We start from the raw sequence: 19,687 nt of genomic DNA, 5'->3' as shown, positions 1-19,687 counted from the left end.
CCTAATTTATTTTTTCCTTGATTAAATTAGGAGAAATTCAAATTTCAATTTTAGCAGAATATTTGGAGGTAGTTAACTTAGGTGACATATCTCTTGTGTTCAGAAACCAGCTCAAGATAGAAAAGATAGATCAACGCCTTACAATTCAGCCTCTTCGAGGGGGCAACCTCCTTTACATTACATAAATGAACAATTCTTGGATGATTCAAATGACAAAACCTCCTTTCTATATATAGGAGTCTAAGGATTCACAATATAACCCAGCCGACCTAACAATAATAATATAAAGCCACAAAAATAACAATAGAGGGGTTCTATGGGGTACAGTAATAACAATATGGGGATAATAGGGGCACAACAATATTAATAAGGGATGCAACTACAATAGTAATGGGGTAATCACTAGTATTATAGGGACCCAACATGCCCCTCTCCTTCAAAAAAGTGTTGTCCTCAACGCTTGAGTAGTTCTGGATGCTTCTGTATAAAATCCTCATCCTCCTATGTGGAATCTTCAGTAGATAAGTTCTTCCACTTGATAAGATACTCTGAAATTGATTGATTTCATAGCTGTCGAGTTCTTTTTTTTGTCACTGCTTCCGGTTCCAATATAATTTTTCCTTCCTCATCAAGTTCTGGAAATATTGTTTGAACTGGGAGCTTGTCGCCTATAACCTTCTTTAAACATGAAACATGGAAAACTGGGTGCAATCGAGAAGCTGCAGGAAGCTCCAATTTGTATGCCATAGTACTAATCTTTTGCAACACCTTGTATGGACCATAATACGTTGGTGATAATTTATTATCCTTCTTAGCGTGCTTGAGGGACATTTGCTTATATGGTTGTAGCCGTAGGAATACCCAATCACCTACATCAAAACTTCTTTCGCTGCGATGTTGATCTGCCTGTTGTTTCATTCTATTCTGTGCCAACACGAGGTTATCCTTTAATAGTTGGAGGACTTGTTGTTGATGTTCGATGTGATGTTCCACTGCTTGAACCTTAGAATTTTGTCTTAAATATGATGTGATGGATGATGGCTGATATCCATAAAGTGCCATAAATGGGGCCATTTTTGTTGCTGTATGGAAGGAAGTGTTATACCACCATTTAGCCAGAGGCAACCATTTGACCCATTGTGTCTGTTTATTAGATACAAAGCAACAAAGATATCCTTCCAAACATTTGTTTACTATCTCAGTTTGCCCATCAAATTGAGGATGATAAGATGAGCTATGAGCTAACTGAGTACCAAGACAAGAAAATAATTTTGTCCAAAAATTTCCAGTGAAAATGGGATCTCTGTCACTTACAATAATCTTTGGGTTTCCATGTAGCTTTTGAATTGTTTCCATAAATGCAGTAGAAACTGTACTGGCTTTAAATGGATGTGATAATGCAAAAAAGTGTGCATACTTGGTAAGTCTGTCAACTACCACCATGATGACACTCTTTCCCTCAGACTTGGGTAAACCTGTGATAAAATCCATTGAAACCTCCTCCCAACGTTGGCTTGGAATGGATAAAGGTTGTAATAGACCCGATGTCTTAATTGTTTCAACTTTATTTTGTTGGCAAACCAAACATTCTGCCACAAATTTTGAATATCTGATTTAAGGCCATCCCAAAAAAATTCCTTCTTAACCCTATGGTAAGTTTTTAAAAATCCTGAGTGCCCTCCTAAGGGAGAAGTGTGCAATTCCATAAGAATCTTCTGTTTTAGTTGGGAATTCTTACAGAGGTATAAGCGATCTTTGTACCATAAAGAATCATTTTTCCAACTAAATGTATCAGACGTACTGGAATCTTGTTGTAACTTTCGAATAAGTGCCCACACTTCTTCGTCATTCTTCCATTCCTCCCTTGCTTCGTTTATCCAATCTGGTTGAATAATAGAAATGGCGCACAACAATGCTTCGACATCCTCATCTTTTCTTGAGAGTGCATCTGCCACCACATTTTGCTTCCCTTTTTTGTAGATGATTTCAAAGTCATAACCCAACATCTTTGTGACCCACTTTTGTTTCTCTTCAGAGGATAATATTTGTTCTAAAAAGTATTTAAGGCTATCATGATCCGTTTTTACCTTGAAGTGTCTTCCCATTAGGTAGGGTCGCCATTTCTTAAGTGCATGGAGTATTGCTAACATTTCCTTCTCATAAATAGCTTTGTGTAAAAACTTTCCCTTGATTGGACGACTTTCAAAAGCAATGGGTCTTTCATCTTGGATTAAAACAACACCAATTCCATTTCCTGAAGCATCACATTCCACAATAAAGGTTTTTGTGAAGTCCGGTGTAGCTAAGACCGGTGCTTGGCACATTGCCTCTTTAAGATGTTCGAAGGCCTTTCTTGCTTCTGGAGTCCATGAAAATGCATCTTTCTTCAATAATTTTGTTAGAGGTGCTGCTATTCTCCCATAATTCTTAACAAACTTGCGATAATACCTTGTCAACCCGAGAAATCCTTGCAGATGCTTTATGGATGTGGGGATTTTCCATTCCTTAATGGCTTTAATTTTGCTAGGGTCTACCTTAACTCCTTCATGAGATACAATATGACCCAGATATTCCACCTCTTGTACTCCAAAGAAACATTTGGATCTTTTTGCATATAATTGTTTCTCCTCCAATAGTTGTAGCACCCTGTCAACATGTTCAACATGATCCTTCCAAGACTTGCTATAGATTAGTATATCATCAAAAAATACTAACACAAATTTTCTAAGGAATGGTTTGAAAATGGAATTCATCAAACCTTGAAATGTTGAAGGTGCATTGGTAAGGCCAAAAGGCATGGCCAAAAATTCATAATGACCCTCATGAGTTCTAAATGCTGTTTTCGGAATGTCTTCAGTCTTCATTCTGATTTGATGATATCCTAAACGAAGATCCAACTTGGTGAAGTAAATTGATCCATGTAATTCATCCAGTAATTCATCAATGATGGGAATGGGAAACTTATCTTTAATAGTGAGCTTGTTGAGCTCCCTATAATCCGAACACATGTGCCATGCTCCATCCTTCTTGTGCACTAATACTACTGGAGCAGAGAAAGAACTTTGACTTGGTTGAATTATACCAGCCTCTAGCATTTCTGCAACCATACGTTTAATTTCACTCTTTTGGGCATAGGGATATTTGTACGGCCTAATGTTTGGAGGAACACTTACTGGAATCAGATGAATAGCATGATCATGATCACGAATAGGTGGGAGACCTTTTGGAGTCTCAAATACCTTGGAATGATTGTCCAAGACTTTTTGGAAATCTGGAGAAATAGATGATTGCAATGTGGAAACATCTAGCGAACATAATTGTGCAATTACACCCCTTTGCTCATTTTTTAGAAGCTTTGTCATACCATTAGAGCTAATTATCTTTCCTGGTTTCCCTGCAATACCCCTTAATTCAACTTCCTTTCCTTCCATAGAAAATTTCAAGAAAAGTTCTTGAAAATTGAAAGCTATTGTACCCAAGGATTGTAGCCATTAGACTCCCAGTACAACATCCGCACCTCCCATTGGAATGGAAAGCATTGGGCTAGTCAATACATATTCTCCCATCGATAGCTTGATATTATGGCACTTTCCAGAGCAATTTATTGTTCCTCCATTTGCAACCATCACCTGACACTCTGGTGCTGGATATAAGAAACAATTCAATTCTTTTGCTACCTTACAATGAATAAAATTGTAGGTACTTCCTCAATCAATCAACACTATTACCTTTTTCTTCTTGATTTGTCCTTCTATCTTGATGGTTTGAGGAGTGGTAATTCCCACCAATGCATTACAAGTTATGGTCGGATTCATTTCTTCTTTATCTAGGCTTTGTTCCTCGAGTATATCCTCTTCTTTTGACCTTTCTTGCTCCTTTTCTTCTTCCTCTTTGCAATCTATGTAGAATAATTTCTTCTCAGCACACTTATGACCTTTAGTGTATTTGCTATCACAACTGTAACAAATCCCTTTTGCTCTTTTTTCTTCCAATTGTTGTGGTGTCAAACTTATAGGTTGTGGAAGACTAGGGGCAACAACACTTCCATCTTTATATTTGTGAGTGGTATGCTTCCTGGTTGCCATTATTTTGCTTTCCATTTTTCTTGCTAACCTGAATGCCTTCTCTAATGAATCGGGTTCCCAAAGGCGAACATCATGTTGGATATTATCCTTTAAAGTCCCTATGAACACATCAATCCTATGCTCCTCTGGAATATTTTTTACCCTTATGTTCAATTTTTGGAACTCCTCAATGTGCTCCATTATTGAACCCTTTTGTTTGAGACTTATCAATTGGCTAAAAAAAGTGTTGCTTTTTGTATCCTCATAATGTGCTGTCAATTCTTCTGTAAAAATTTCCCAAGTGATAATTTGTTTACGAGAGCAAAGCCATTGATACCATGCAAACTGATTTGGTTCCAAATATAAAGTTGCAATACGTACCTTTTGTGTGTTTTGCACATTATTGAGATTCAAAAATTGCTCCATCTGTAATATCCATGTTGCAGGATCCTTGCCATCAAACTTCCTCATATCGATTTTTGGAATATGGTGGGTATTTGATCCCACATTAGAGTCTAAGAAATTATGATTAAAATTTCTTTTGATTGCATCATGAGTTTCCTTTACTACCTTTTCACCATTAGTAAGTATTTCTTGTAGAAAATTTGTCAAATCTGTCTTCAAATCTGCCACATCTGTCTTCAAATCTGCCATGTCTCTCTTCAAATCTGTCTTCAAACCTATCTTCAAATCATCCATCTTATCTTCTACGCCCTTTATCTTAGATTCCACGCCATTTATCTTAGCTTCTGTTAGCTTTTGTGAGAGTGACATTTGTTGTACTTGTTCTTGTAATTTTGATATATCATGTAGCATTTCTTCCTCTTCTTCATAAGTCATGCTAGGGCTTTCAGGTTCCTTACTAGGTGTTTGCATTTTCTTTCCTCGAGGCATCAGTTACTGATAATAATTCTCTACTATGCCCTTTGAATTCCTTCAAAGTAAATTTTTAAACCAAGCTTAAGAAAAATTTGAAAAAATCTACACACCTTTTTTCACTTTGTAGGAGCTTGATATTGCCTCTAATGTATCTCTGTACTTTTTGATCATCTAGTTCTAAAATTGCGACCTACAGTAGCCCTCTATGTCCTCTTTCCAATGCCACCAGTCTGGCCCAAATTGGATTCTCCAAGGAAGAGTTATGCGAAATCTCCCACAGTGACTTGATTATAGACTAGTTTAGTAGAGCGAACTTGTAGGACGTGCCACGAGTCACTGTTTCAACTTTTGGCTCTGAAAAATATCTACAAGAAACTACAATCCATCCTATTTCTATAACGTCTTACGAAATTTCAATCCGATGCTCAAAGAGAAAGTTATGAAGATTTTCCCCAGGTCACCTGTTTGGAATGTAATTCAGGAGTCTACAAAAAGACCAACTTCCTCAGATCACATCTCTGCAAATATAGCGCAAAAATATCTAAAATTCGGACTCGAGATTTAGCGTGATGTCTTCTAAAATGGTTTTTTTTTTAGCTTCTGAAACGTCGCAGAAAAAAGTTATAGCGAAAATTCCACGATGACCTGTTTGGAGCAGCGAAACCTTAGAATCCAAAGCTCTGATACCAAATGTTAAGAAACCAGCTCAAGAAAAGATAGAAAAGATAGATCAACACCTTATAATTCAGCCTCTTCGAGGAGGCAACCTCCTTTACATTACATAAATGAACAATTCTTGGATGATTCAAATGACAAAACCTCCTTTCTATATATAGGAGTCTAAGGATTCACAATATAACCTAGCCGACCTAACAATAATAATATAAAGCCACAAAAATAACAATAGAGGGGTTCTATGGTGCACAGTAATAACAATATGGGGATAATAGGGGCACAACAATATTAATAAGGGATGCAACTGCAATAGTAATGGGGTAATCGCTAGTATTATAGGGACCCAACATCTTGTCACTCAATTAACTTAGTAAATTCGGGTTGGAGACACTTGTGTTCAGTTCTATATGATGGATTTCTAATTTGTGGCAATATTGTTCAGGTAATTTGAGTTATTGTCAATGTAACTAGTTCTCGCTGCTAGTAGAACTAGTGGAAGTTTAGTCAAGGGTGTGTAACTTTTTTCACACTGAGTGATCATTTAATTAAATGATCAATCAATTTAAATTAACTCATGCATGCAGATAATTCAAGTTACCCAGTTGAGGTTGGAGTTAAAGGGTAGTATACAATAGAATTTTCTAAGTTGAACATGTAAAGCATGTAGTCAAAGAAGGACCTAAAGGAATTGCACAATTCTCAATGAGTAATTTCCCTAATTAATAGGGGCTAATTCCTCATCAAACAGTGCAAAGAAATAGGAGCTTGGAAGACTAAGAAATTGGCTAAGTATTGGCTTGAGTTAGTGTGTGAGGCAGTGAGATAGATTATACTAGTGTAGGGTTTGCTTAGGATTTAGAAAGTATTGTATTTATTCTCTATTATTTGATTAATGCAATACAAATAGGAAGGGGTTTTGAGCCATTTCTTTCCCCTAGATAAATCTCTATGTATGTGTGTTTAACATTGATGCATGTTAATGATTTATATTCTAGATCGCTAATTTATTTCCGTAGATGAGTAGAATAGCTTCAAGTCTTATGATCTAGTAAATTTCATGAGAAATTTTGAATCTACACATTAAATTTCTACATGGTATCAGAGTGGGATTCACAATAGAGAATGGAATTTTAGGTTGGTACTGTAGGAAGATCGAATTTGTAGGATCACTTCTTCAGAGCTAGCATGATGGCTTTCAATGGACTCATGATTGAGTATGCCCTTGAGGGAAGCTTGAATTATGTTGCTTGGAAGGAACGAATGGAGGTAGTACTGGAGGATAATGGGTTGAAGGAATTAATATACAGTAATATTCTAAAACCAACAACTGCTGATGTTCATGATTTAGTAGATTGGAAGAAGTGTGTTTCCAAGGCAAGGAGGATCATATTGGAGGGAGTACAAGACCATATAGTCTTTAATCTCCACGGGAAAGATACTCCATATTCAATGTGGCAAAAATTGACCAATATATTACAGAACAATAGTGACCACAGAAAGGTGACACTTAAGGACAAGAGTCGAAGTATTAAGATGCAAAAGAATGAAACAATTATGCAGTACTTGAGCATGTTTATGTAGTGTCATGATGAACTTGGTGGGGTCAGTGTTACTATCCCTGAAGAAGATCTCGTAGCTCTAGCCCTCTTAGGCCTTCCCAAGAGTTGGCATAGGTGCCAAGATTCGGTAAATGGGAGAGATAAAATACCAAGCTGGGAGCGGTTATGGTCTGATCTAGTGCAGGAAGAAATAAGGTGGAGCAACAGAGACAGGACTTCATCCAAGGTCGAGGATGAAAAGAACTGTGCGTTGGATGGAAAGGAAAAGAAAGGGAAAGGGAATAAATCCCAATCTAAAGCAGAATCTGGTCAAGGGGAAAGAAGAAACACTTTTACAAAATCAAGTGCTTTCACTATCATGAACTTGGACACTATGCCACAAAATGTCCCCATAAGAAGGCAAGTAAGAAGACCGCAGGAGGAACCACGGGTGAAGCCTTGGATTCACAGTTCGAACTTGATTTTAATCTCATTTCATGCATGGAAAGCACAATGATGGGTAGTGTGTGGTATCTTGACAGGGGTGCCTCATTCCACATGAAGGGAAACAAAGAATTTTTCAGCGGTTTGGGGGAGAAGGATCTATAGATGCACATCGAGAAGGGAGATGATGTAAGGTATTGCATGACTAGTATTGGTACAATTACTTTTAAGAGGGATTTTCGATTCCCTCTTAGGCTCAAGGATTTGATGTATGTACCAGGTTTGAAGAAGAATCTATTTTTTGTCGCGGTGTTAAAATACCGTGGCCATGATGTGATATTAAGGAAAAGGAATACTTTCTTGAGACACATCGCCACGAGAAAAGTGAAGTAGATCTGGGTTCGAGTGAATAACCTCTACAAATTAGATGTGGAATACTGTGAAACATTGAACACAAAAGCGAAGAAGGTGCAGACCTGAGATGTTAGTGAATTATGGCATACAAGAATTGGCCATTTTCATCATGGTTCTTTGAAGATCATGTAGCAAATTTCTACATGCCTCCCTAATGGAGCACTAGAGCAACGAGAGACATGCAAAGGGTGTTCATTAGGGAAGTACACAAAATCCACCTTCAATGATCGGGACAACAAGGCACATGGAATCCTTGAAAGGATCCACTCTGATGTATTTGGACCTTTTTTGACAACCTCCATTGCCAAGAACATGTATTATGTTATATTTGTAGATGATTTCTCAAGAAAGTGTTGGATCTAATTCATGCAAAAGAAAGACCAGACGTTCTCCAATTTTTTTGAGTTTAAAGAATTTGTTGAGAAAGATACTGGCAGGAAAGTGAAGGCTCTCAGGAGAAATAATGATGGTGAGTACATGTTGAATGAGTTTAAATTTTTTTGTGCAAAGGAAGGCATTCGACGGGAGTTGACAACACTTCATAACCCATAAAAGAATGGGGTGGCTGAGAGGAAGACCATGAGTATTATGGGAGCAACATGAGTGATGTTGCATGACCAAATCCTACCTCTACACTTGTGGGATGAAGCATGCAAAACAACGGTCTATTTTCCTCATAGGAGTCCTCACAGGATTCTTGGCATGAGTACACCAGAGAAATATTTTTCATGGAAGAAACTAGATGTGTCACACTTCCAGATATTTGGATCATCATTCTACTACCATGTTTCCAAGGAAGCAAGGAAAAAGCTAGTGTCGAAAATAGAGTTGGGCATATTTAGGGGGTACACAGATACACCTCACAACTATCGGGTGTGCTTTCCATCCCTCGGGATGGTATTTCTCAGATGGGATGAGAAGTTTGATGAGGAGAAGACAATGAGGCGTTCTATTGAGAGAGAGATTCATTTGTAGCCTAATCAAGAGCTTTTGGCTCCAAAGGAAGAACCTCATGAATTTGTAGAGTTCTCAAAAAGTAGAGGACGAGAGAGCAGAGACATCCACTCAAGCATATACATCCAAAGAAGGAAGCGAGCAGACCAGGGAAGCTGGTAGATTATTGCAGGATGCTAGAGAGAATGCGGGAGTACCCACATCACAATGCAGGTAGAGGAGGTCACTAGCTCAGTACATTGGGTACATGGCTCTGATGAGTGAGCTAGTTAAGATAGATAGAACCATCCTCATTCAAGGAAGAAATGCAAAAACTAGTACGGGTTGATGATATGGTAGAGCAATATGATTCCATTTTCAAAAATAGTGTTTGGGAAGTGGTCCCAAGACCAATAGACAAATCAGTGGTTGGTTTGAGATGGATTTAGAAGGTAAAGCATGTAGCAGACAAGAGCATTGAGAAACACAAGGCTATATTTGTGGCTAAGGGTTTCTCTCATGTGGAGGGAATTGACTATGAGGAGACATTTTCTCTAGTAGCAAGGTACTCATCCATCAGGTCAATTCTAGCGCTGTCAGCACAGATGGGGTGGAAGTTCCACCAGATGGATGTGAAGACAACATTCCTCAATAGATTTATTGATGAGGAGGTGTATATTGAGCAACCGAAGGGGTTTGAGACCTTTGACGGAGAGTTGCATGTGTTCACACTCAAGAGAGCATTTTATGGACTCAAGAAGGCACCTCATGCTTGGTATACGAGGATCGATAGCTATCTCACCAGTTTGGGTGTCAACAAAAGTGAAATAGATGAAATTTTTTATCACATTGTGTTATAAGGTAAATTATTGATTATTGTGTTATATATCGATGAATTGATCCTTGTTGGTGATGAGAATTTGATCATATCTTGCAAGGAGGACCTTGCAAGAGAGTTCGAGATGAAGGACATGGGACTCATGCATTATTTCCTTGGTTTGTAAGTATGGCAAGGATATGGAAAATTGTTTGTCTCTTAGGGAAAGTATGCCATTGAGATACTGAAGAAGTTTTGCATGGAAAGTAGCAAACCCATGGACACTCCTCTAGTAGGTAACTAGAGGAAAGAGGATGCCACTTCAGGTGAGGAAGTGGAGGCTACTATTTACATACATCTTGTGGGTTCACTCATGTATTTCGTGAAAACACGACTGAACATGTGTTATGAAATTAACCAGCTTAGTCAAGCCATGGTTAAGCCAACCAAAATGTTTTGGAAGGAAACACAGCATGTGTTGAGATACCTCAGAGGCACTACTGAGTTTGGTATTTGGTACAAAAATATAGAGGGAGTGAAGCTACAAGGCTTCACAGATGTAGATTGGGCAAGAAGTCCATCAGACAGAAAGAGCACTTCAGGAGGAATTTTCAGTGTTGGGTTAGCAACAGTTTCTTGGTACAACAGGAAGCAAAGATCTGTGGCACTCATCTCAGCGGAAGCAAAATACATGGTTGCAAGTCAAGAAACATGTGAGGCTATCTGGATGAGAAATATTTGTGTTGGGTTATTTGGTCAGAAGTTGGATCATACATCGATTTATTGTGACAATCAGAGTTGTATCAAACTCTTTGAGAATCTAGTATTTCATGATCAATCCAATCATATCAACATCATGTATCACCATCTAAAAGATTGTGTGCAGAGGCGGATTATGTTGCTGTAGTATTTTGACATAGGAACATGATGTAGATATCTTTACAAAGAACTTGTCAATAGGAAAATTTGAGTTCCATAGAAGCAAGATTTTGGTATCTGATAATCCCTTTCTTGCTGAGAGGGAGTGTTGAAAACGAAACAAGAAATTCCTAATTTAATTTTTCCTTGATTAAATTAGGAGAAATTAAAATTTCAATTTTAGCAGAATTCTTGGAGGTAGTTAATTGAGGTGAAATAAATCTTGTCACTCAGTTAACTCAGTAAATTTGAGTTGGGGACACTTGAGTTCAATTCTACATTATTGATTATTAATTTATAGAAATATATTTCAGTTAATTTGAGTTATTGTCAGTGTAACTAGTTCTCTATGCTAGTAGAACTAGTGGAGGTTCAATCAAGGGTGTGTAACGTTTTTCACATTGAGTGATCATTCATTTAACTAATAAATCATTATAAATTAACTCATGCATGTAGAGAATTAGAGTTACCCAGTTGAGATTGGAGTTCAAGGGTAGTGTACTATCAATTGTAGAATTTTCCAAGTTGTACAGGTGGTGCATGTAGTCAAAGAAGGGCTTAAAAGAACTGCACAATTCTCAATGAGTAATTTCCCTAATTAATAGGAAATAATTCCTCATCAAACAAAGCAAGGAAATATGAACTTAGCATGCTGATAAATTGGATACGTATTGACTTGAGTTAGTATGTGAGGAAGTGAGATAGATTATACTAGTGCAATGGTTGCTCAGACTTGAGCAAGCATTGTATTTCTTCTCTACTCTTTGCTTAATGCAATACATATAGTAAGGGGTTTTGAGCAGTAGCTTTCCCTTATATAAATATCTATGTATGTGTGTTGAATATTGATGCATGTTAATGATTTATGTTCTCCATTGTGAATTTCTTTCCACATATGAGTAGAGTAGCTTCAAGTCTTCTGATCTAGTAAATTTCCTGAGAAATTTTGAATCTACACATGAAATTTTCACACGTATTTCACCTAAATTTTTCCTCACATGGTGTAGAAATTTTGAATAATAAACACTTATTCAACAGAGATTATCCTGATTATGCACTATTGCAGAATACATGCACAATACATAAGCTCCTCTACGTTGATCATCAATTTAGCAGCATCAAAAACAATGAAACATCAATAGCATACACACATTAACACATTATGTAACCCGGGGAAAGCTTATAGCTGAAAACTCCACACTATTTGTATATTAATGATTGAGAACATGTAGCATTACATAGTACAATACTCCTCACAAGTATCCAGCACTATATCCACCTGTTACACACAATACAACTTAGATCTGATCTCCAAATCTCCTCCGCTGCTTGCCTGCCTCCACTGCACAATCTTGCAAGAGAATGAATGATGAATGGCTGATCCAAACTCCTATTTACCTTGTGAAAATCACTCACACTGCAAATCACGTGAGCACAGGCTATATCACTGGGCATATGCAATTCTCATGGGCATACTCAATCCTTTGATTGTGCAAAGTCTCAGGCACAACTATAGTCACAACTGATAGCAATCTCAACCTCTAACACCTGTCTCCATTGAATTGTACATGCACTGAGTTAACTGATGTATTCTTCAGTTGCATTATGAGTTAATAATTAGTGAATTAATTAATAACTAATTCACACAGCTCATCACTTAGTCTATTGGCCAGTTAGACTACATACAACTAGTTCAACTAAGTCAAACTGAACACAACTCCATTAATTGCTCATCCAACTCCACAAAACTCAACCACATGAGTTCTAACTGATGTCCTGCATGCAATAGCTCAACTGACCTACAAATAAAGTGTATTTCCTTTTGATAGCTGCATGTGCCACATCTGTAGCTCAAACTGAAGTGCTCCAAGAGGATAAGATAAAGTTTATAGTCTAAATATTATTATGAGACAATAATATTTGACTTTTCTATTTTTGACTAGTAGTCTAAAAATAGACTCTGATCACTCCTGTTGTGATCCAAAAATAGAAGTCCATCTATTTTTCCCAACATGACCAATCATCCATAAACAACAAACTGCAACTCATAGACCATGATCCATATGTCTAAAAATAGACATAGTCTAAAAATAGACATAGTCTAAAAATAGACTTTGCACCAAAACTTGCTTGTGGGACCACTTAGTGAAGGTGTCTCCTTTCCACTAAGCTCCATCATCTTGTTGCATTCTCAAAAAGCATTTCTTTTTGCACACTTTTCAACACTCCCTCTCAAGAATAAAGGCTTCCTCTCAAACCCGATCCTGTAACTCTGGAATGTTCTACATGCAACACATCTGCCCGGTCCACTTTGCTCCAACAACACTTGGAACAAAAACACTCCCAACTGACCACTCTGTTGGGCTAGGAACATACTCTGATACTGAAGCTCTACCTGCTGCTGACAAGTGCTCCCTCTCTGACATCTGCGCTATTGCAACATTTCCATGCATCTCGCACCATTGCACACTTCTCTGTGCCACCTAGCACTGTGCAAAACACTTGTGCCTCTCGCATTGCTGCAGCCTGCTATCTATGCGCTGTAATGGGATTCCCTATACTGTTGCTGTCTCTACTGCTCCATCCGCATCTGTCTCTACCCAATCAGTCAGTTCCTGCTACTGCACATTGGAGCTCCCGTAGCAAGGTCTCATCCAAGAGGTTGGGTACCTCAAGTATCCTGCCCCTCCTCTTGGGACAATCAATCCACATCACCCCACCTCCTACCTAGAGGTATGGCTGCATGCGATCCCTCAGCCCACCTGGCTCAAAGTTTCCCCCTACTGGAGGTCTCTACATGAGTAGATGCCTCTACTCGATCTCCTCTCAGCTCCCCTTGTTGTGGCTGCTCCATAACCTCCTGAAGTTGCTGCACCAATCGTGGCTCCTCCACAATCGTCTTAGACTTCTTCTGGCTCTGCATGTTGAGCGATAATATACGCTCCCTCTCAACCACCAAGTCTCCATCAGTTGCCTCGCTGCTCAAGGCTTTGCATGCATCTTGAACCTCAAGAGCATATAGGTTCTTGACCCGTGAACCAATCTGCTTCACCTGTCTAGTGATGATGTGTCTAAGGAAAACCTTTCCCTTACTGAAGACTACATCATAGCCTCTGTCTTCTAGCATCGCGATCGACACCAAGTTTCTCTTCAGTCTTGGTACATACTTGACATCGGTCAAGGTAAGGCGAGCTCCATGCTCCCACTGAAAAATAACCGTGCCTACACCTGAGACACTATACTTCTCATCATTACCCATCCCTATGAGTATCTGGAGATTTTTCTCCTCCAAAGTACTGAACAAACTTTTGTCACAAGTCATGTGGAAAGAAGCTCCATTGTCAAGAAACCAACCACTTCCGACCATGGATGAAACCATGCAGGGGAAGAGTGTGAAGTCCAACTCAAACTGTGAAGCAAGTGAGGCTGCCTCACCTTCAGATCCTTCCCCAGATCCCTTCTTGGACTTCTTCTTTGGGCAATTAGTAGCATAATGGCCCAACTCATGACAATGAAAGCATCTCACCTTCAACTTGTCAACCTTCTTCCCATCATTGGAAGAACTAGATTCGGAAAGAGAAATCTTCCCCTTACCCTTCTTCGCCTTACTCGCTAAGGCACAATTCTCCTCATCATGTATAGATGAAGAACTGTCTCTGGTGCGCCGTCTAATCTCCTCTTGCATAAGATCCGACCAAAGTCTCTTCCATCCTGGCAATTTCTCCCTTCCATTCACCGAGTCTTGGTAGCTATGCCAACTCTTAGGAAGACCAAGGAGTGCTAGACTCACCATATCCTCATCCTCAACAGTTACCCCCACACTTCCCAGCTCATCCCAGCATTGGGTGAACTTCGTGAGATACTGGGGCATACTGTCTCCATTCTCACACCTAATGTTTCTGAGTTTATCCTTGAGTGCCAACTTCCTCTGGTCGCTCTTGCTTTGGAATAATTCTGTCAATGTTTTCCACATCAAATATGGAGAAGCCTTTCCATGGAGGCTGGACACAATGTGATCCCTCACGCCCTCCAACAGAATCCTTCAACACTTTGCTATCTTCTTTTTCCAATCCCCAACTTGAGCAGCATCAGTAGTTTTTGGGACATCCACATCTATGAACTCCTTCAACCCATTACATCTAACACCGCCTCCATCCTGTCCCTCCATGCAATATAGTTCGAGCTGCCCTGAAGGGCATACTCCAATCGCAATCCGTTGAAAGACATTTCAACTTTGACACCAAGAAAACACTGCTGCAAATTCAAATTCCACCAGCTCAAAAAAAACAACCGCTTCTGATCTAAAATTCGTGAGAACAAAGTATTTCTCATATAGAGATCAACTGTATGGGAATTCACTGGATATCTCACCTTCCAAAAGAAGGATGAATCCAGAGGCTACCTGGCCCGATCACAGACTCTGCCTGAAGAAATAAAATGTAAACACTTTCTGAATAATAGATCTGATGATCAATCCTCGCTTTGATATCCTGTAGAACTTTTTTTACAAATCAAAGAGCTCTGATACCATGTAGAAATTTTGAATAATAATTACTTATTCAACAAATATTATCCTGATCATGCACTATTGCGGAATACATGCACAATACATAAGCTCCTCTACGTTGATCATCAATTTAGTAGCATCAAAAACAATGAAACATCAATAGCATGCACACATTAACACAATATGTAACCCAAGGAAAGCTTACAGCTGAAAACCCCACACTATCTGTATATTGATGATTGAGAACATGTAACATTACATAGTACAATACTCCTCACAAGTATCCAGCACTATATCCACCTATTACACACAATACAACTCAGATCTAATCTCCAAATCTCCTTCGCTGCTTGCCTGCCTCCACTGCACAATCCTGCAAGAGAATGAATGATGAATGGCTGATCCAAACTCCTATTTACCTTGTGAAAATCACTCACATTGGAAATCACGTGAGCACATGCTATATCACTGGGCATATGCAATTCTCATGGGCATACTCAATCCTTTGATTGTGCAAAGTCTCATGCACAACTATAGTCACAACTGATAACAATCTCAACCTCTAACACCTGTCTCCACTGAACTGTACATGCACTGAGTTAATTGATGTATTCTTCAGTTGCATTATGAGTTAATAATTAGTGAATTAATTAATAACTAATTCACACAACTCATCACTTAGTCTATTGGCTAGTTAGACTAAATACAACTAGTTCAACTAAGTCAAACTGAACACAAATCCATTAACTGCTCATCCAACTCCACAGAACTCAACCACATGAGTTCTAACTGATGTCCTGCATGCAATAGCTCAACTGACCCACAAAGAAAGTGTATTTCCTTCTGACAGCTACATGTGCCACATCTGTAGCTCAAACTGAAGTGCTCCAAGAGGATAAGATAAAGTTTATAGTCTAAATATTATTATGAGACAATAATATTTGACTTTTCTATTTTTGACTAGTAGTCTAAAAATAGACTCTGATCACTCCTACTGTGATCCAAAAATAGAAGTCCATCTATTTTTCCCAACATGACCAATCATCCATAAACAAAAAACTGCAACTCATAGACCATGATCCATATGTGTAAAAATAGACATAGTCTAAAAATAGACTTTGCGCCAAAACTTGCCTGCGGGACCACTTAGTGAAGGTGACTCCTTTCCACTAAGCTCCATCATCTTGTTGCATTTTCAACAAGAATTTCTTGTTGCACACTTTTCAACACAGGGACCAAGTTCGAAACCCAAGTAGAATGTCTTACTTTAAATATGAACAAATTCCGTAATTCCTTTTGGATCAGGGGCTCAAGTGTTGGATGAACTTTCCTTAGCTTTTGTTGAAACAACTTCACCCCTTCTTTAATAGGAGTGACATGTTGGATAATACACTTATCATATGTCTTTAAATCCTCGTACATCCGTGAAAAAATGTCATGGTACTACTTGAAAAGATGAATAAATGTATGTCATTCTTGTGGAGAACAACATGTATTGATGTTTACATATTTCAGATCATCTTTGGTTCCCAAGTTGACTTGTTCATATGATAACTGTGAGCTCTGAGTCATAGAATTAACTGGTCCTCTGAAATAGTTTTGTAGCTCATAGATTTTTTCCAAAGATACCACACATTTAAGCATAATATTCCCTCTCATTACTTAAGTTTCTCCCTGCAAAGCCTTATCATCCTCATCTTCTTCAATGGATGCATCTTTAAACACATCCGTATTGGCCATAAAATGTAGTATCTGCTAGTTGTCATTAAAAAAATGAAAGTTAGTTACATTATCAGGAACATATGGCTTATAAATAATTGATATAGAAAAACCATCTCTTAAAGGTGACATCCTAGTAGCTGCATTAACTAATGTATTTGCGACAACATTAGAAACTCTAGGAACAGAAATCATATTAAATGCTTTAAAATGATAAATAAGTCACCATACCTCTTGCTGGTAGCTTTTAAAATTTGGTGAAGCATAGTGGATAGTGTTCTGTACCTAGCAGGTGAAACCTTTGAGTCACCAATTACCTTAAGTACCTCCACCTCGAGGTCAATGTCTTTTCTTTATCCTAGAATGAGTGCTTCATATTTGACAGTGTTGTTTGTGCACTCGAACTCCAAGCAACATGATAAAATGTACCTCTTATTATGTGGGTATATGAGGACACAGCGAGCTCCGGATCCGTTCTATGTCCAAAAATTAGTAGCTACTAAGCTAGTTCCTACATTGCTACTATGTACATGTTTATTACAAGATTCATTTGCACCAGTTGGATTGCAAGGAAGGAGCTCCAATTGTGTATTTTATGGAACAGGCGATGGATGCACTTGATAACACCTGTGATTAACCTCTAAGAAACAATTTCCAAAAATAATGTCTATGAATCCTATTGGCTCATTATGTCCCTCAAGTGGTGTCACGATATACTTCATGTAGGGCTCACTTTCCACTCGAATTTGGTTGTTTCTGCACTTATACGGGAGAGATAAATGTATCTAGTCTGTTGAGAAATAAGCTTATAGCTTATTGGACCAATCTCTACTTAAAAATAAACCATAAGCTTCAGGAATATCCACAATAACAAGGTTAATTCATTGGTGGAATCTATGGTTTGGTGACAAGTGAATGATAACATTATTGAGTTCACCAATTGCTTGGACAAGTGATCTGTCCAACTGAATGATTCGTGCATCAGTTTTATCCCATTTAGCATTAATTTTCTTAGCCATAGATAAAGGAATTACATTTGTGGATGCACCCAAACCAACCAGACAATTGTGGAAATTGTAATTAAATATTTCAAACGTCAGGAGAAAAGGGGGGAAAGAGTGTTAGTATTAAAATTTACAACATTAACAACAAATTTGATAATACCAAAAGACTTACTGGACACAGCTTAAGAAGCAGAGACTTAGTCACTTGACGAAGGCTGTGATGAAAATTCTTGGACAATCAGCTCATGCTAGCCTATTATCTTTGCGAGCTCAAATATTGAAATGTTGGCACTATCTCTCTTCATATCTTCAATTATGTTATAATCAATACCTTCGTTTCTAATAGGTGGTGCTGAAGTATATAGTGGTGTAGTTTTGTTAGAAACTTCTGGAGTGATGGATTTGTTCTCATTTCTTGTGGAAGTGTTCTTAGAGGTAGGAGGACTTACAAACTTATTTTTCGTACTTGAGTAGGATTGGTTGGTGGTATAATCCATCTTAATAATTGTTTTTCAACTCTTTCTCAGAAATTGGTCCTTTTCTCCTAAAATTATAATGACCAATTTTGGATTGAGGAGGAGCTTCACTTTCTAGTGGTTACTCAACACTTTTCTTATCATCAATGAATATGATATCGAATGCATTAATTGAGTGTCCAACAATTTTACTTTCCTCGATTGCGATAGGTTCATTTGTTTCTTCAATTTGCTTGTAAGGTATCAACAATATCAGTTGCCATATCATTCACATTGTGATTCCACTATGGGCATGCTTTCTCTGAATGTATCTCTTGATGGAAGGTGCAATAATTATCCATGCATAAACTTTCAACATTAAACACAACATTTGAGCTTTGTGCATATTTGGTCAGTTGTTTATTGTTATTTCTTTTAAGAAAAGCAACTTAAAAGACTTGTTGCTGGTAGATGCCTCGCTTGACTTTCTCTTTAATTCAAATACCTCATTACTAAGTGACTTTAAAGATTTGGCCAAAATTGTTGGAAATACTAAGAGGGGGGGTGAATCAATATTTCTTATTATTTTTTTAATTGTTCTAGTGATTGCCAAAAACATATATAGATATGTATATGTATACACAGAACACAGAAATTAACAACTAGAATTAATGATTTTATTAAAAACTCAAGACAGTGCAATGAAATAAATACAACATAAGTATAAATCTGATTGTGAATAGTTGCCAAGCTCCAACTTGGACTTCAGTGAGGCTCCAACCTCCAGAGCACCAACTCTGTTTTATAGTGGTTCTGCACTTAGGAGCACCTACCCCCAATGACTTCAGTCCTGTTTAATATTGAGGCTCCAACCTCTTGGGCTCCAACCCAACCTTGGTATGAACTGTTCTGTTGTTGTTCTATACTCACAAGCCTACTGAGCTTCTGCTATTCTCCTGTTCTCTTGCTTCTCTGGCCTCTCCTTCCTCTTGCCTATTCTTCGACTTCCTCTCTCACTGATTATAAATACATCAATCACCATCTCACTTTGTTTTTATGTTTTTATGTATTTCAGATGCCTCTGACTCTTTGTTTCTGCTTTCCACCGCCTCTTTGGCTTCCTCCTCGGTCAATGTCGTTTCCTCTGACTCGCTTGATCTTTCAGCTTCCCTCCTTGGTCGTGGTGGCTTCCTCTGTGCTGGCTTTCCATTCAACTTCTTGGATTTACGGTCACTGTGTGTTAAAACTGTAACACAGGCCCGTTTTTTCAATGATAACAGGCATCCACAGAGACTGTTTCGTTTAATAGACATGTTATGC

The sequence above is a fragment of the Pinus tabuliformis genome, chromosome 7 (assembly GCF_031772625.1).
Source record: "Pinus tabuliformis cultivar Carrire ecotype Pingquan chromosome 7, CPIR1, whole genome shotgun sequence".
Taxonomy (NCBI): domain Eukaryota; kingdom Viridiplantae; phylum Streptophyta; class Pinopsida; order Pinales; family Pinaceae; genus Pinus; species Pinus tabuliformis.
Note: the sequence above shows the minus strand (reverse complement) of the source record.